The sequence below is a fragment of the Rhinatrema bivittatum genome, unplaced genomic scaffold (genome assembly GCF_901001135.1).
Source record: "Rhinatrema bivittatum unplaced genomic scaffold, aRhiBiv1.1, whole genome shotgun sequence".
NCBI lineage: Eukaryota > Metazoa > Chordata > Amphibia > Gymnophiona > Rhinatrematidae > Rhinatrema > Rhinatrema bivittatum.
The window spans coordinates 67,230-84,031 of NW_021820934.1; the positions used below are offsets into that span (position 1 = coordinate 67,230).

Sequence of the window (16,802 nt, forward strand, 5' to 3'; positions counted from 1 at the left end):
TCCCCTGTCTCTTTACCTCATCCCCCCTTACTCTCAGTCATATGTCTCACCCATTCCTCCAAGTGCTCTGTCCCAGATCAGGGAGGCAAGAGACAGGACAGAAGTCAGACACCTTATAAAGTATCTTGGAGAAGGCAGCAGCCTGGTTACTGCACTCTCACCATGTCACTGAGACCCCCTCCTCACATTCACAGCTCTAACCTCATCACTCTCACTGTGTCACTGAGACCGTTCCTCACACTCACAACTCTTATCCCATCTCTGTTACTCTCACTGTGTCACTGAGACCCCTCCTCACATTCACGCTCTAACCTCATCTCTGTCACTCTCAATGTGTCACTGAGACCCCTCCTCACACGCACAACTCTAATCCAATCTCTGTCACTCTCACCGTGTCACTGAGACCCATTCTCACATTCACAGGCTCTAAATCCATCTCTGTCATTCTCACTGTCATTGAGACCCCTCTTCACATTCACAGGATCTGATCTCATCTCTGGCACTCTCCTTCACTGAGACCCCTCCTCACATTCACAGGCTCTAATCCCATCTCTGTCACTCTCACCGTGTCACTGAGACCCCTCCTCACATTCACAGGCTCTAATCTCATCTCTGTCACTCTCACTGTGTCACTGAGACCCCTCCTCACATTCACAGGCTCTAAATCCATCTCTGTCATTCTCACTGTCATTGAAACCCCTCTTCACATTCACAGGCTCTAATCCAATCTCTGTCACTCTCACTGTGTCACTGAGACCCCTCTTCACATTCACAGGCTCTAATCTCATCTCTGTCACTCTCACCGTCCCCGAGACCCATCCTCACATTCAGAGGCTCTGATCGCATCTCTGGGCCACTGATACTTACACTATTTTCTTTTCAAGTCTACTAAATCATTTTTAAATTGTGATTTTTGTCATTGCTCTTTAGTGGCTCACTACATAGAGCAGAGCAGCTCTGGAAAAGTATTGCTTCCTGGTACACAGGTTTGAGACCACCTCCACGGAAAAGCAATTTAAATTAATAAATACTTTTTCACCAAACTGACATCCATACAGGTGGAGGAGCAGACTATTTAAGAAAGGAACCTAGAAAGAAGATTTAAAAGATCCCTTGAAATGGGAGTGGTGCCGAGTTTTCACAAGAGCAGAAACAGAGAAGAGGCTGGTAATTACAGACTGGTTAGCCTCACCTCAGTGGTGGGAAAAGTAATGGAGTCGCTGTTAAAAGAAGGAAAAGTGAGCTATCTACAGTCAGAAGAATTGCTGGACCAGAGGCAGCATGGATTCACCAGGGGAAGATCCTGTCAGACAAATCTGATAGAATTTTTTGACTGGGTAACCAAGGAATTGGATCAAGGAAGAGCGCTCAATGTCATCTAATTGGATTTCAGCAAAGCTTTGATACGGTTCCGCACAGGAGACTGGTGAATAAAATAAGAAGCTTAGGAGTGAATGCCCAAGGTGGTGACCTGGATGCAAACTGGTTGACGGACAGAAGACAATGTGTGATGGTAAATGGAAACTTTCTCTGAAGAGAGAGCGGTTTTAAGTGGTGTACCGCAAGGATCGGTGTTGGGACCGGTCCTGTTCAATATCTTTGTGAGCGACATTGCGGATGGGATAGAAGGTAAGGTTTGTCTTTTTGCGGATGACACTAAGATATGCAACAGAATGGACTCGCTGGAAGGAGTGGAGAGAATGAGAACGGGATTTTAAGGAAACTGGAAGAGTGGTCGAAGATATGGCAGCTGAGATTCAATGCCAAGAAGTGCAGAGTCATGCATATGGGATGTGGAAATCCGAAGAACTGTATTCGATGGGGGGAGAAGGGCTGATGTGCACGGGGCAGGAGAGAGACCTTGGGGTGATAGTGACTAATGATCTGAAGTCGGCGAAACAATGTGATAAGGCGATAGCTAAAGCCAGAAGAATGCTGGGCTGCAAAGAGAGAGGAATATCGAGTAAGAAAAGGGAAGTGATTATCCCATTGTACAGGTCCTTGGTGAGGCCTCACCTGGAGTACTGTGTTCAGTTCTGGAGACCGTATCTCCGAAGGGACAGAGACAGGATGGAGGCGGTCCAGAGAAGGCGACAAAAAAGGTGGAGGGTCTTCATCGAATGACTTATGAGGAGAAATTGAAGAATCTAAATATGTACACTCTCGAGGAAAGGAGGAGTAGGGGTGATATGATACAGACTTTCAGATACTTGAAAGGTTTTAATGATCCAAAGACAACGTCAAACCTTTTCCATTGCAAAAAATCAGAAGAACCAGGGGTCACGATTTAAAACTCCAGGGAGGAAGACTCAGAACCAATGTCAGGAAGTATTTCTTCACGGCGAGGGTGGTGGATGCATGGAATGCCCTTCCAGAGAAAGTGGTGAAGACCAAAACAGAGAAGGATTTCAAAGGGGCGTGGGATAAATACTGTGGATCCATAAAATCTAGAGGATGTGAATGAAGAGAAGAGGCATGGGGGTGGCTTGAGGGAATGATGGCTATTACCTGGAGATGAATATCCTTATTCAATAATGCGACTCCAACATTGATCTATGCTTCAACGGCAAGAGGAAATGTGGAAAAAAAAGAATTTGCAACCACATAAAAGCAGGGGAGTAGCTGGCTTGTTACGGCGGTTACTACCCTAAACCAAAAAATACCTGATACTTCACTTTCAATGCAAATCCAGCATAGCTCTCTGCTTCAACGGCAGGGGAGGAAATTTGACAATTCACGCATATCCAGCATAGCTCTCTGCTTCAACAGCAGGGGAGGAAATTTTGACAATTCACACATATCCAGCATAGCCCTCTGCTTCAACGGCAGGGGAGCAAGTCTGATATTTCACTTCAATGCAAAGCCAGCATAGCTCTCTGCTTCAACGGCAGGGAGGAAGTTTGACACTTCACGCATATCCAGCATAGTCCTCTGCTTCAATGGCAGGGGAGCAAGACTGATACTTCACTTTCAATACATAGCCAGTGTAGCTCTCTGCTTCAAGGACAGGGGAGAATGAAGAAAGGTTGATCTATATTCAGGCAACAATTAACAAGGACTGGAATTACACAGTCTGAATAAACAGATAAGAATAGGTGTAGCTGCTTATTGCGGTGGTTAATACCCCTAACTAAATTAAGCTATTTCACTTAGATGCAGTTCCAACACTGCTCTCTACATTAATGGTGAGGGTTGGAAGGGAAATAGAATAAAAAAAAGGTACTAAGAGCAAGAGAAACAGATAAGTATGTGAGAGAAAAAAAAAAGTGCGAAAGCTTGCTGGGGCAGACTGGATGGGCTTGTTTGGTCTTCTTCTGCCGTCATTTCTATGTTTCTATGCTGCAATAGTACCTTTTCTTCACAAAATTAGCCCAGTTCTAGAAATCCCATTACATATTACATACAATAAATCTGATCATCATAGCTCACACGCAGTGCTCTCTGATTTATTTCTTCACTCTTGTTTACACCGCTTCATTCAGAGAAATCTCTGGTTGGTGCCATTTATAACTAATATATTCCAAACCGATAGCAACATAAAGCAGCAAATCTACAGTAATCTTCTGGTTAAAATGAAACCCATCACATAAAAAGAAGGAGAAATTTCTATTCAGCAGAAGGGCATAGGAACGTATAGGTCAGGTCTCTTACAAACGGCTGAGATGGAAAAAGACAACACTTCACCTTTGGATGAAAGGACTGATAATTTGCCTCTACTCTCCGCTCTCTGGTGCTAAATCCCTAAGCTCTGAGTGGAGCTTTTCCTCACTACCTTGACCGTTGGCACTTGGAATAAAGACTCTGAGGTGGACCAAGGACTTCTATTTGGTCTATAAATCTGGGCCAAAAGTTGTAGATAACTCACTCCCTCACCATACGCAACCTGCATTGAGCACATTCCCTTAAACTGGGCTCTTAACCGGACTGGTAACAATGTGGAGCTGCGCTAACTCTCCTCGGCCATGACAAAATTAGCCTTGCTGCCGATTTGTAACTGGGAACCCCAGCAAAAGTGCACTGCAGTAATCTAACATTGGTAGCAATCGAACCCAGCCCTCCACCCTCAGAATTCTCTTTAGTTATCTGAATTTTAAAAATATCCTTTTCAGCAGCGTTGAGAGAGAGAGAGAGAGAGAGAGAGAGAGAGAGGCATCAAGTTGCAGAAGTCATCACACCTCCAGATTAAGTTATAATGGGCGCATTGCTGTACCCCTGCCCTGATGTAAGGCCATTCCATTGTGCCACATTTAAAAAGGGATGGGTGTCTCCGAAACCACTGCACCAACACAAGATGAGCCCAGCTCTAGAAATCATGCAATAAATCTGATTGTCCCCCTCTGATCCATCAAACGCTTTCATGGAGATCTGCACATTCATCATCTCCCAGATCTCACATCACAGCCCTGAGCCTGGCTCTCTCATTCCCAGGCTGGCAGAGGGCGGATTCTCAGAGCTCCGGCATTTTTACCTCCGATGAGGTAAGGACTGAAATAGGGCCAGAGTTTCTCAGTGAAGGTGTGAGTGAAGGTGAAGAGATGAGATTTCCATCTGCATCGTAAAAAGAGACCTTTCCTGCCTGATAGTCCAGGAAGATCCCCACTGCCCGGGGTCTAACGCTCAGGGGGAGCCGGGACCAGGGGAGGTGAGGGCCTTGTATTCTCCATTCCTCAGCCACACTGCCCAGTATCCATTCTGAGGTGTTAGTGTGATCTTCCCCTTCCTGATCACAGAATCTTTACAAACTCCCAAATCCCAATCAGTCTTGTCTCCCACCTCCACCTCCCAGTAATGTCTCCCTGAGGTGAAGCCCTCACGCCCCAGCACATTGACACAAGTATCAAATCTCTGGGAAGAGTCAGGTAGGTTCTGTCTTCTGCCTCCGTGTCTGACGCTTTTCCCATCCTCGGACAGGACGAGAGTAGGATGAGCAGTCTCAGGATCCAGAGTCACATCCGCTGCAGGGAGAGACACATTAATAAACATGAGCACACACTTCTCATTGGCTCCTCACACACCCACCTCTAACCCTCATTGAATGCTTCCTCACTCACGTTCATTAAGAGAAGCTCTGCTATTGGCTGTCACTCACTGACAGGCTTGCAGAAAACAACATTCTTATTGGCAAATAGATCTGTACTCCATCCTATTGGTCTCACAGCTCTGCTGAGTGAATGCATGAAAGAATGATTCTGATTGGCTTATTCATGCACAGGCTGCATAAAACAAGTCTCCTCATTGGCTCCCTATAGCACAGTACAATAAGCTCAGCCTCTTACTGATCCCTGTAGGGCTGCAGTGCTCCTGTAACTGATGAGTGATTAGCAACGGATTCCACTGTGCAATTAAACTCAGGCTCATTCCCCATTGGTTTTCTTTTTAAACTTTTCATCTTCTTCAGAGGGGCCCTGAGCAGCTCGTGTAATCCTGGAGCTCTTCAACAATAAAGGATGGAATTAGTTTTACTCACTCACGCACTGCAGAATCTGAACAGAATACAAAGCTCGGGATGTGTCTATCTGTAGCTGATGTATCTCTTAAAGCCAATACAAGTTTACCTTCACCTCGAAAAATCTCACGCAGTACTAGAACATCAATGAGCACTCATGTTATAATGACCTTCATAATAGGCATCATCGTGGTTGCTTTCGCATATATCAACTCTGCCTTAATCATTGGTCATTTCAGTCCTGGTTTTGACTGGATTTCCTTTTAATTTTTTTAAGAATTTTATATTGTACTTAAAAATTTAAATATCTTTTCTTAAAATATTTATATGTTGTGCTTAAATTCTGCACTTATCTTAGAATCCTTTCTTCTTCATTGGTGTTGATTGTTGTCTTGCTGTATTTCACAAAAAAAACGCCGGGACGCCATTGTGACTGTGAAGTTCAATATGGATGAAATGCATAAAAAATACACAGATTTAACCACCCTTGACAAAGGACTGAAGATTTTACACAGCAGTCCGAAACACGGTCCAGTGTTGGGTCAACAGTTTCTTGTGAAATACAGCAAGACAACAATCAACACCAATGAAGAAGAAAGGATTCTAAGATAAGTGCAGAATTTAAGCACAACATATAAATATTTTAAGAAAAGATATTTAAATTTTTAAGTGCAATATAAAATTCTTAAAAAAATTAAAAGGAAATCCAGTCAAAACCAGGACTGAAATGACCAAATGATTAAATATAAGGCAGAGTTGATATGCGAAAGCAACCATGATGATGCCTATTATGAAGGTCATTATAACATGAGTGCTCATTGATGTTCTAGTACTGCGTGAGATTTTTTGAGGTGAAGGTAAACTTGTATTGGCTTTAAGAGATACGTTGGGGTTTTCAGATACAGTTTGAAACAATTATTGTATCCTCACTTCGTTCACTTTGGAGTTGTATCTATAGCTGATGCCATCAAGCAATTAGTAAAGATCATCAGTAATCAGTGACTATATCAACTACAGGATGAACCCATCCTGAGCTTTGTGGTCATTTTCCCTCTGCAGTAACTGATTCTATAGAAAAGGAATTTTAACCTTAGGCTCTCCATTGCGGCGTCCTCTTCCCGCCAACATTTGCGGCCGGCTCGCAGCATCTGGCCAGGTCGCCCCCCCCCCCCTCCCATCCAGGGGACAAGAGACCCTCGGAAAACCACAGCAGCACCCTCTCCAATTTCGGGGCAGGAGCCCCAGCGCCGATTCTTCGGGGCAGGAGCCCCCCTCCCCTCCGGGAGTGTTCCTTCAGGACAGCTCCCCACGAGAGACAGGTGAGGCCGTCCAGCCGTCCTCCGCAGACACACGCGAGCTGATGTCATCATGCCACGTCAGGAGAGCCCTTTACACATAGGCTCGCCGCTGCGGCATCACGCGGCCAAAGGAGCATGCCCCTTTGTGCGCGCCCTTAAACATTACAACTATAAAACACTGACTCATCATCTCAAAGAAAGGACACAAATACAAGTGATACAACAAGAAGAAATGGTGAGCAATCAACCTCCAGAAAACCTACATCTTGATCACTAAAAAAACCTTTGAAGCAACAATGACCAACAAAAGGAAAGAAGAAAGAGAAAGAGACAAAAACCAAAGAAGACCGTAAAACCACAAAGGTAACACAAAAGAAGCAACCAAACAAACCATGTTAATTTACAACAGGAAAACATCATCCGAATCAACACTACATTACAGCAGCTACTTAGCTATTTCATTCCTCTTATTCAATGCTCATCCATAGTAAAGAAATGCCAGTCATATATGACCTCATCGATGATCACAAACCAGCACTTCATAGCCATCAAGGAAAGGATAAAAAACACTGACACAGTCCTAATCAACCAAATAAATACCCTAACTACAGAACGTCTCAATACCCCGACCAAAAAAGAAAGGTGGTGGTCTAATGCTAATCATAAAGAAAAAACCTACCGATGAAACTACTCCAAACCAACATCAACCTACCTCTGGAAATTGCTCTATTTGACTCACCACAACTACAGATATGCCTAGTATACTATCCCCCCAACTCACTAGATCAAAACTGTTCACCACTAATAGAATTCTTCTTATCAAAGCTTACCATTACCAAACCCATCATCATCCTTGGAGATTTTAACATCCACACCGACGCAACTCCGCAATGCCCCACCTGCAAAATGATAATTGAAGCACTATCAACACTTGGTCTTAACAAATCATCAAAGGTCCAACGCACAAAGCAGGGCACACACTAGACCTCGTTTTCATCAACACTAACATATGGACAAATTACCATATAAATTCCACTAATATACCATGGTCAGATCACTCACTAATCTACACCAACCTGTCCTCCAGCTGTATATCTGACATCTGAAAAAACCCATGAAATCCTTCTCCCACAGATCACCCTTCAACATATAGACTCTTCAGAGAATCTTCAAACAGAACTAACAACCTTGATTTATCTAATGCGGAAAACGCCACTTTATCTTGGCTCAACATAACTAAAACAATTGCAGATAAGATAAACCCCATGATAAAGAAAACCATAAGAAACCCAAAACATCAGAATAATGGTACAACGAAAACATCAGATCAGCAAAACGCGAACTCAGAAAGAAAGAAAAAAATATGGAGGACCAACAAAACAGCTACACATCTGAACGCATACGAGCACAATTAGCATACTACAAAAAAATTATACACAATGCTAAAAAGACTTCTACATTAAAGAAATAAATGAATTCCTACATAGCCCAAGAATGCTATTCAATATCGTACATGGCCCAACCACTCACTAATGAACAGAAAACACCAACTCCGAACTATCAAGCAATGACCTTGCAGACTTCTTTAATGATAAAATAAAAAACCTAATAGACAACAACCTCAACAACAACACGTAAGAATAAAAATGCTAATCAATCAAACATCAAGTTGGCTCAACTTCGACCCAACATCAGCACTAGAAGTCCAAAGCATAAAAAAAAATGAACCCAGCAAAACACCCCATCGACAACATACCCATACCAACGATCAAAGCAATTGAACCTACGATAACCAAAACACTAACTGACATCGTGAACCTATCACTCACAGAAGGATTATATCCCGAATGCCTAAAATCAGCAATTCAAAACCCATCCTAAAAAAGACCAACCTTGATCCTGAAAACCCACTAAACTACCGACCAATATTTATTTATTTATTTATTTTTAGTTTATATACCGATGTTCCTGTATAATATACATCACACCGGTTTACATGGAAATAAAACTGATGCCTCGGAGAGGCAGTTTACATCGAAACATTTTTAACATTTTTAACAGCATAACCAAAGGGGCAGGGGAAATGGAGGAGGTTACAGTGGTTAAATACATATCTAGTTACATAGTGATATGGAATAATAAATAAATAGATAGTAACTATTTACATGAGGTAATGGTCTGTCTGAGTCTACGCAGATATTGTGTTATACTGGTTCTTAGCTCTCCAGGAAAGCTTGAGCGAAAAACCAAGTCTCTAGCTTCTTTTTGAATGTTATGTGGCAGGGTTCGAGGCGAAGGTCTGGAGGGAGCGTGTTCCAGAGAGTGGGGCCGGCTGTGGATAGTGCGCGTTTTCTCAAGGAGGTTTTCGCCGGCTGGGTGCGTAGCATATTTCTGTACGCATTTCTAGTCGGTCTCTTAGAAGTGTGTAGCTGAAGTTGATGAGTTAAATTGAGAGGAGAGATGTTATGTAGTGCCTTATGTATCATCATAATGGTTTTAAATTGAATTCTGTATTTGATTGGTAGCCAATGTAGGTGTGGAGAATTGGGGTGATATGATTCCTTTTTTTTGGTGTTTGTAAGAATTCTGGCTGTACGTTCATGACCATCTGAAGTGGTTTAGTGGTGCTACTGGGAAGTCCGAGAAGGAGTGAGTTGCAGTAGTCCAATTTTCGGTAGTATAATGGCTTGTAGAACCAAGCGGAAGTCTTTGTAGAGTAGTATGGTTTTAATTTTTTTAATACTTGCAATTTAAAGAAGCACTCCTTTGTAGTGTTGTTTATGAATTTGTTGAGGCTGAGTTTGTTATCTAGGAGTACTCCAAGGTCTCTTACTTGTGGCGAAGAGATGTCTTTGGAGTTGATAGTGGATTGGCTAGAAGTAGAATTGTTAGGTGGGACGTAATTTTCAGGAGCGATAATGAGGATTTCAGTTTTGTTTGTGTTTAGAACCAGGTTGAGGCTGTCCAGTAGATTGTTTATTGACGATAAGCAGTTATTCCAGTAAGACATGGTTTTGTGAATAGATTCTGTTATGGGGATGAGTATTTGTATGTCATCCGCGTAAAGGAAGTGTGTGAGCTTGAGATTGGAGAGAAGGGGACAGAGAGGCAGCAGGTAGATATTAAAAAGAGTGGGTGAGAGGGATGATCCTTGTGGTACGCCCATCTTGGATGCAATGGGGAGAGACTCTTTGTTATTTATTTGACCTTATAAATTATATCAAATCTACCATTCATTTCTAAAATCATTGAAAAAATCATCCACTCACAACTTAGTGACCACCTAGAAAGGAACAACATCCTGCATCCCACGCAATTTGGCTTCAGGAAAGAACTAAACACCGAAACCTTACTCCTATCATTAAAAGACACGGTCCTCAAAGGTTTTTGATAACAGTCATAGCTACCTTCTAATCTTACTGGACCTATCAACGGCCTTCGATACAGTAAACCATTCGATACTGATCAACCGCCTCACCGAAATCAGATTAAAAGAAAAAACACTACAATGGTTCTCATCATATCTGTCACAAAGGTCATACCAGGTATCAATCAATGACACCCTATCAAGAAATAAACCTGGACACAGGTGTTCCCCAAGGATCCGCACTTTCTGCGACCTTTTCAACATTTATCTTCTTCCGACCTACCACCTTCTTGCTAACATGAAACTCAAACCATTTCATTTACGCTGATGACATACAAATACTTATCCCAATACAAAATTCATTAGAAGACACCTACAAAAAACAGCCAACACCTCACAAAAAAAAGCAACTGCTAAATAACATACTAAACATTGATAAAACTGAAATAATCATGCTGGATAGAAAAATCAATCCCTTATACATGCCACCTCTCAACTTAATGAATCATAACACAACAATCTCCCCTGTCAATCATGCACGCACCTTGGAGTTATAATTGACAAGGAACTTTCATTCAAAATCACATCGCTGCAAAAATCAAAGACGGATATCACAAACTCCTAACATTATGTCACCTAAAACCATTCCTGTCACACAATGATTCAGAACAGTACTCCAACTACTCATCTTCTCCAACCTAGATTACTGCAACTCTCTGCTTTTCAACTTATTGCTCACCACCATCCGACCTCTCCAATCCTATAAAATACAACCGCCAGAATCTCACAGGAACAAGAAAATTTGATCACATTACTCCAACCCTCATCTCACTGCACTGGCTTCCAATAAAAAATATAAGATTGACTACAAGATTCTATCCATAATTCACAAAATAATTTATGAAAGCAAACAAATTGGCTCAGCACATCCATAAATCTCCACTCTCCAAAAAGAAATCTCCGATCAGCGAACAAAGGCCTACTCAAAGTCCCTTCATCACATCACAAACTCATCTCATCCCGGAAGAGAGCCATATCCCTAGGAAGCCCTGAACTTTGGAACTCCATCCCAACGGAACTGAGAACACAACAAAATCTAAAATCTTTCAAAAAGAACTAAAACATGGTTGTTCACTAAAGCCTACCGAAACTCCGAATGACACCATCCTTAAATGGTTATCCCAGATTGCACATACTTATACCTGAATGACCCTTTAGTATGAATATGTACTAGCATGTAAAATTTCCACATAAACCGATGCATGTCTTTATGTTTGGGGAAATCGATCCTTTGTAAACCGTTGTGCTGGCGACACTGAACGACGGTATATTTATTTAAAAACTTTTTTATACCGGCATATAAAACTCGACAAATAAATAAATAATAAATAAATTAACCTGGGAATAACAAGACAACCACAAGCAGCTGAGCTGAAGAGGTTGGATTTGTGAACCCTCATAAGAACATAAGAAATTGCCATGCTGCCGATTCTGAAGGCAGCAAATAATCAGGCTGAAGAGGAGCCTGCTCCTGTTTGCTTTAGGGCTGTGAGACTGCGTCACTTCAGAGGGACGCTGCAGTGACACGCTATCCTCTCCCCTTACTGTCCCACCTCCAGCAGGTCCTGCCTATGGGCACCAAAATCTGGCCCTGGTTTCATGCTGCAGGATTCAGCCAGTAACATAACCCCAAATCCTGTGGCACCATCTCTTTCATTTCTCAGGGCTCTGTCTGTGACCATAAAAACCTGAAATTGCTGTTTCTGGGTGCAGCCTTCTCTATTTATTGTAAGGGAAACAGGAGCCTTTCCAAAACAGAGATGCACCTTAAATATTTTTTTTTTAATGTAAAAGAGAGAAACTGAAGAAAGCTTACCTAGTTCTGCAGAAAGTTTGCCTAAAGAAAATGTAAGGATAAATAATTATACTGAGAAATGGTAAACGTTTAAAATGAAGCATTTTTGCAATAAACTTACAGCCTGATATTCAGATGCAGGGAGTGTGCTGAACTTACCCAGATAAGCCTGTATAACATCACTAAAATCCATCTCTTCCTTTCAGAGCATGCTACCAGATGCTCAATATCTCTTATCACCTCCTCCTCAGACTTCTACAACTTGCTTTCTGCAGGCCTCCCCCTGAACTGTCACTCACTGCAATCTATTCCAAATTCAGCTGCACCTCTTCCTCCTCAGTGCTGCTATGCTCATCTAACCCCTCTTCTCAAGCTGCTATATTGCCTCCCTGTCTTCTTCTCTTACTCGCCTGTAAATGCACTCACTCTGCAGCTCCTCACTACCGCTTCTCTCTCTCTCCCGCATCCTTCCTCATAAAGCCCATTCATTGGTCAGGTCACTCTTATCTGTGCCCTTCTTCTCCACCACTAACTCCACCTTGCTGCACCGAATGACTGGAATAGGTTTCCTGAGCCTGTCCATTATGCTCCTGCGCTGGCCGTGTTCAAATCCAGTTTTAAAAAAAACTCACCTTTCTGAAGCTGCTTACTTAAGCCAGGGCTTCCCAAACTGTGAGTCTGGACCCCAACACCTTCAGCTGTGGTCACAAGTGCCTCAAATGCACCAGCAGCAGCACTATTAGTAGTGGGAGTCAGCGTGGGGCCTGTGAGCCTGCTCGTGCTCACAGGCCCTGGGGTGGTACTGCCCTTGCATGAGTTTCCGTGGTAACAGGAAGCCCTGCACGAGAAGGGACAGGGCCACTGCAGGGCCTCTGAGCCTGCATAACCCACAGGCCCTGTGCTGCAGCTACTGCTTGCAGATCACTGTCAGACCTGAGAGCAGCCATGAGGGGCGGGCAGGGCTGAGTGTGTAGGGATCAGTGCAAATTACCACTGCTCCTCTCTCTTCACCCACCACTGAACCTGCCCCGCCATCAACCTGCCCTCTCGTCCCACCCGTTGTCATCCACCTTTTGGCCCAGGCCCAAAGGAGTATGTAAAATTAACAGTGAGGTCATAAGCTATAGGTATTGCCAATTATTAGGCTTATTCAATATTTGTTGATAGTTAATGTGGCTCTCGGGAAATGGGGCTACTACCTGGAGATAATGCCCTTGTTCAGTGCACTGCATAGGGTTGATGAGATTCCATCATGGCTCTGGGCTTCAACAGCAAGAGGTAATGTGGAAGAAAAATTAAGAAAAAAAAACCCATTTTGTTTCACAGGGAAGCGAGGTGTAGCTGGGTCGATACTTTACTTTCAGTGCATGTCCAGTGTAGCTCTCTGCTTCGACGAGGGAGAGAGTCTGTTACTTCCCTTTCAAGCATGGCTCTCTGCTTCAGCGGCAGGGGGTGTGGAAGGGAGGATCTGGGTGTGGATGGCAACCAACGGGGTCTGGATCGTATAGTCTGGGTGGACAGGGGCAGGGGTGTGGCCTGCTTGTTGCGGAGGTTGCTACCCCTAATTGAGCTGGATGTTCACTTGGATGCAGATCCGGCGATGCTCTCTACATTGGTGGTGGGGTGGAGGGGAAATAGGGCTGGAGGGTCCTGGAAGCCAAGAGTAACAGGTGAGAGAGAGAAAAAGGAAGAAAAAAAAAAGGATAAAGTGCATAGCTTGCTGGGCAGACTGGATGGGCCGTTTGGTCTTCTTCTGCCGTCATTTCTATGTTTCTATGTTGCAGCTGAGCCTGGCCAGGTGGTTGCAGGAGGGTCTATTTGAAAGAAGGGATGACATGCAGGAGAGGTTGGAGGGTTGGATAAGGTGGAAGGTGAGGGGTAATGACAGAAGATGAGCTGAGAGATGTAAAAGGAGTTGGAGTGTGGCTGAGGGAAATGTAAGGAAAGGCAGGAGGGGAGGAGATGAGTTGGGAGGTGAGAGAGGGAATGCAGGATTAGTGAGAAGGGAATGGAGAATGGGGTGAGAGGAGGGAATGTCAGAGGATCAGTTGAGGTTTATAAGAAATGTTGCAGGTGATAGAGGATTAGCTGAGGGGACGTGAAGATGGATGGAGGGGGTGAGAGAGAGCTGGGAGGTAAGAAAGGGGATGGCGGGATAGGTGAGGAGGGAATGGGGATGGGTGAGAGGGAAGAGGATGGGATAGGCTAAGGAGGTGAGAGGAGTGGAGGTAGAAAAAGGGGCTCAGCTTGAATACCAGAAGGGTGAGAAGGAAGGATTGTAGGAGGGGGACCACACCCCTGGGTTCATTCTCTGGGGTCATGTGAATTTTCAAATACTAAAATGGGGGTCACATTGGCCATAGGTTTGGGAAGCCCTGTCCTAAGCATTTCTCTAAACAGTTATCCAGATAGTCAGTGGGTGGCGTTACGTTTCTGGGGAACGTAGCAGGATAAGTAGAAATATTCAGCCTTATCCATTTAAGATAACCAGATAAGTTAGACTTGGCCCATAGCAGGTCTAGAGTTAGCCAGATAAGCTTATCCTGCTTACTTTTTTTTTTTTTTTTTTAATTCTTTATTTATAACTTTTTCATGTTACAATAACTAAAGATACAAGGTACATTATCCTTGACAGATCACATATAATCATAAAGGAAATAACTTTTCAAAACCAGGTAATTTACATTTGCAAATCCTGTCAAGGAAAATAGTGCTTAAGGCAAATTAAGCTAAATCCCCAAATAATGGAACGGTATAAAATATCATATAGATCCTGCTTACTTTAATACTTATCTGAATATCCCGAGTAAGTGAGCTGGATAAGTCTTCTCCGGCTAACTCACACAGCCGGAAATATTTTAATATTGGGCCTCCCCTAAATTTTAAAGCACTACTAGATATTCAGCTACACTGAATCACAACTGCCCGCTAGCCCTGAGAATGAAAGGGCTCTTTACCTTGGTGTTTGGCGAGCACATCTTTCAGAACAAAATACTGCCGAAGGAAGCCGAAGTGGGAACATTTTCCCTCTCCCACAGGAGCAGCCTCTGGTTTTGGAAACTTCACGGCCTGACACCTGAGAGTAAGAGAGTGACAGGATTATTCTGGGAGCCCCCGGGGAGAAAGATGGGACAGAGATCTTCTAACTAACTGTGCGCTTGGAAAAGGGAGGGGAAATTCTGCTGATTGCTGACAGAAGGAGAAAACAGAAATTATTCTTCCACAATGCTGCCTTTATAAATCATTAAATGAAGGAATATTCACTCTTCATGATCCAGAGCAGAGCAGCACCGCCCTGAACAAGGGATGAAAACTCACTGGAAACTGAGGGTCTCATAATCCAGGATCCTTCTGTTTTCTGGGAATTAAGGTGAAGACTATTCTGACTCTCCCAATCTGAGACCTTGTTCAAGACAGCATTCAGTTGTGCCAGTGACGTTTTCCAATCCCTCCCCAAAGGGTGCAGCAATGGACATTGTCTGCATGCACAGAGTAACATCCTTTCAGCTCTCAAAGCAAAAAGGTCAGAAGATAAACAGAGATGTTAAAAAGGGCAGCAGACAACACTGCTCATCTTCTAAGGAGGAGAGGTCCTGACTCCCCCTAATGAAAAAGAACAAAGCCATCATAAGCTCTGCCTGCAATGCCCAGTCCTGCCCATCAGTCTCAGAGAGCTCCATGATCAGGGGCATTCAGTGCTGCTAATAATTTATAATAAGCTCCGCTGCAATGCCCAGTCCTGCCCATCAGTCTCAGAGAGCTCCATGATCAGGGGCATTCAGTGCTGGTAATTGATATAATAAGCTCCGCCTGCAATGGCAGTCCTGCCCATCAGTCTCAGAGAGCTCCATGATCAGGGGCATTCAGTGCAGTAATAATTTATAATAAGCTCCGCCTGCAATGCCCAGGCTTGCCCGTCAGTCTCAGAGAGCTCCATGATCAGGGGCATTCATGCAGGAATAATTTATAATAAGCCCGCCTGCAATGCCCAGTCCTGCCCGTCATCTCAGAGCTCCATGATCAGGGCATTCAGTGCAGTAATAATTTAATTGTTTTATGCTCACTCTCCATGAGTTTTCTCTCTCTAATGTTATGGAGAGTGAGGATAGGATGGGTGTGAATAGGAAAGCGGGTGAGACCCAGACTAGGAGTGTGAGAGCAGGTCTTTCTCCCATCCTCTCCTCAGTCACTGGGGAGGGGCAGGTCCCACAGTGACATTACAGAGCTGCTATTTCATACAGAATGAGAGCAATCAGAACAGAGCTGTACCTGCTCAGGGTGGCCTTTGCATCCTGGAGAGAAGAGAGAAAGAGAGATTATTACTGTTTATATTATATGGACTATACTGCAGTCATTATAAACACTAACTTCAGGCATAGGCTCTGTGCAGTCTAGTTCCAGGTTGTTTGCTGAGAGAAAATAAGTATTGTTTCCATTTCATCCTGCTATGCCAGTCCAGTCGAGACAAGTGGATTATGTTCCCCTGCCAGCAGATGGAGGCCGAGCGCACAGCTTTCCTTTGTGACATTATCGCCACTTTACGGAGGTGGATCAGCATAGTGAAACGCCAGTAATCTCTGCCGCCAGCAGAAGGTGGGGCAGCAGGATTTCTCCAGGCACTGATGGATTCTCGGGCCTGGTCCTGGTTTGCACAGGACTGCGAGCCCATTGAAGATGTCTTGGGCTAGGCTCCTGCTACACCAGAAGAGCGAGCCCATCCTGCAGGTTCCCAGTCCCTGAGGGGAGAGAGACTTTCCATAGAAAAATACCCAGGGAAGCTTTAAGGCAGAATTTTCAGCTTTACAATGAGGATGCTCACTGTCCACACCCCCTCCT

General features: G+C 43.8%; 1 pseudogene; it reads right to left on the reverse strand.

Moving 5' to 3' along the window:
* Positions 1–4,004: 4,004 nt before the first annotated feature.
* The window catches only part of LOC115082301, a 55,717-nt pseudogene continuing 42,919 nt past the window's right edge, over positions 4,005–16,802 (reverse strand).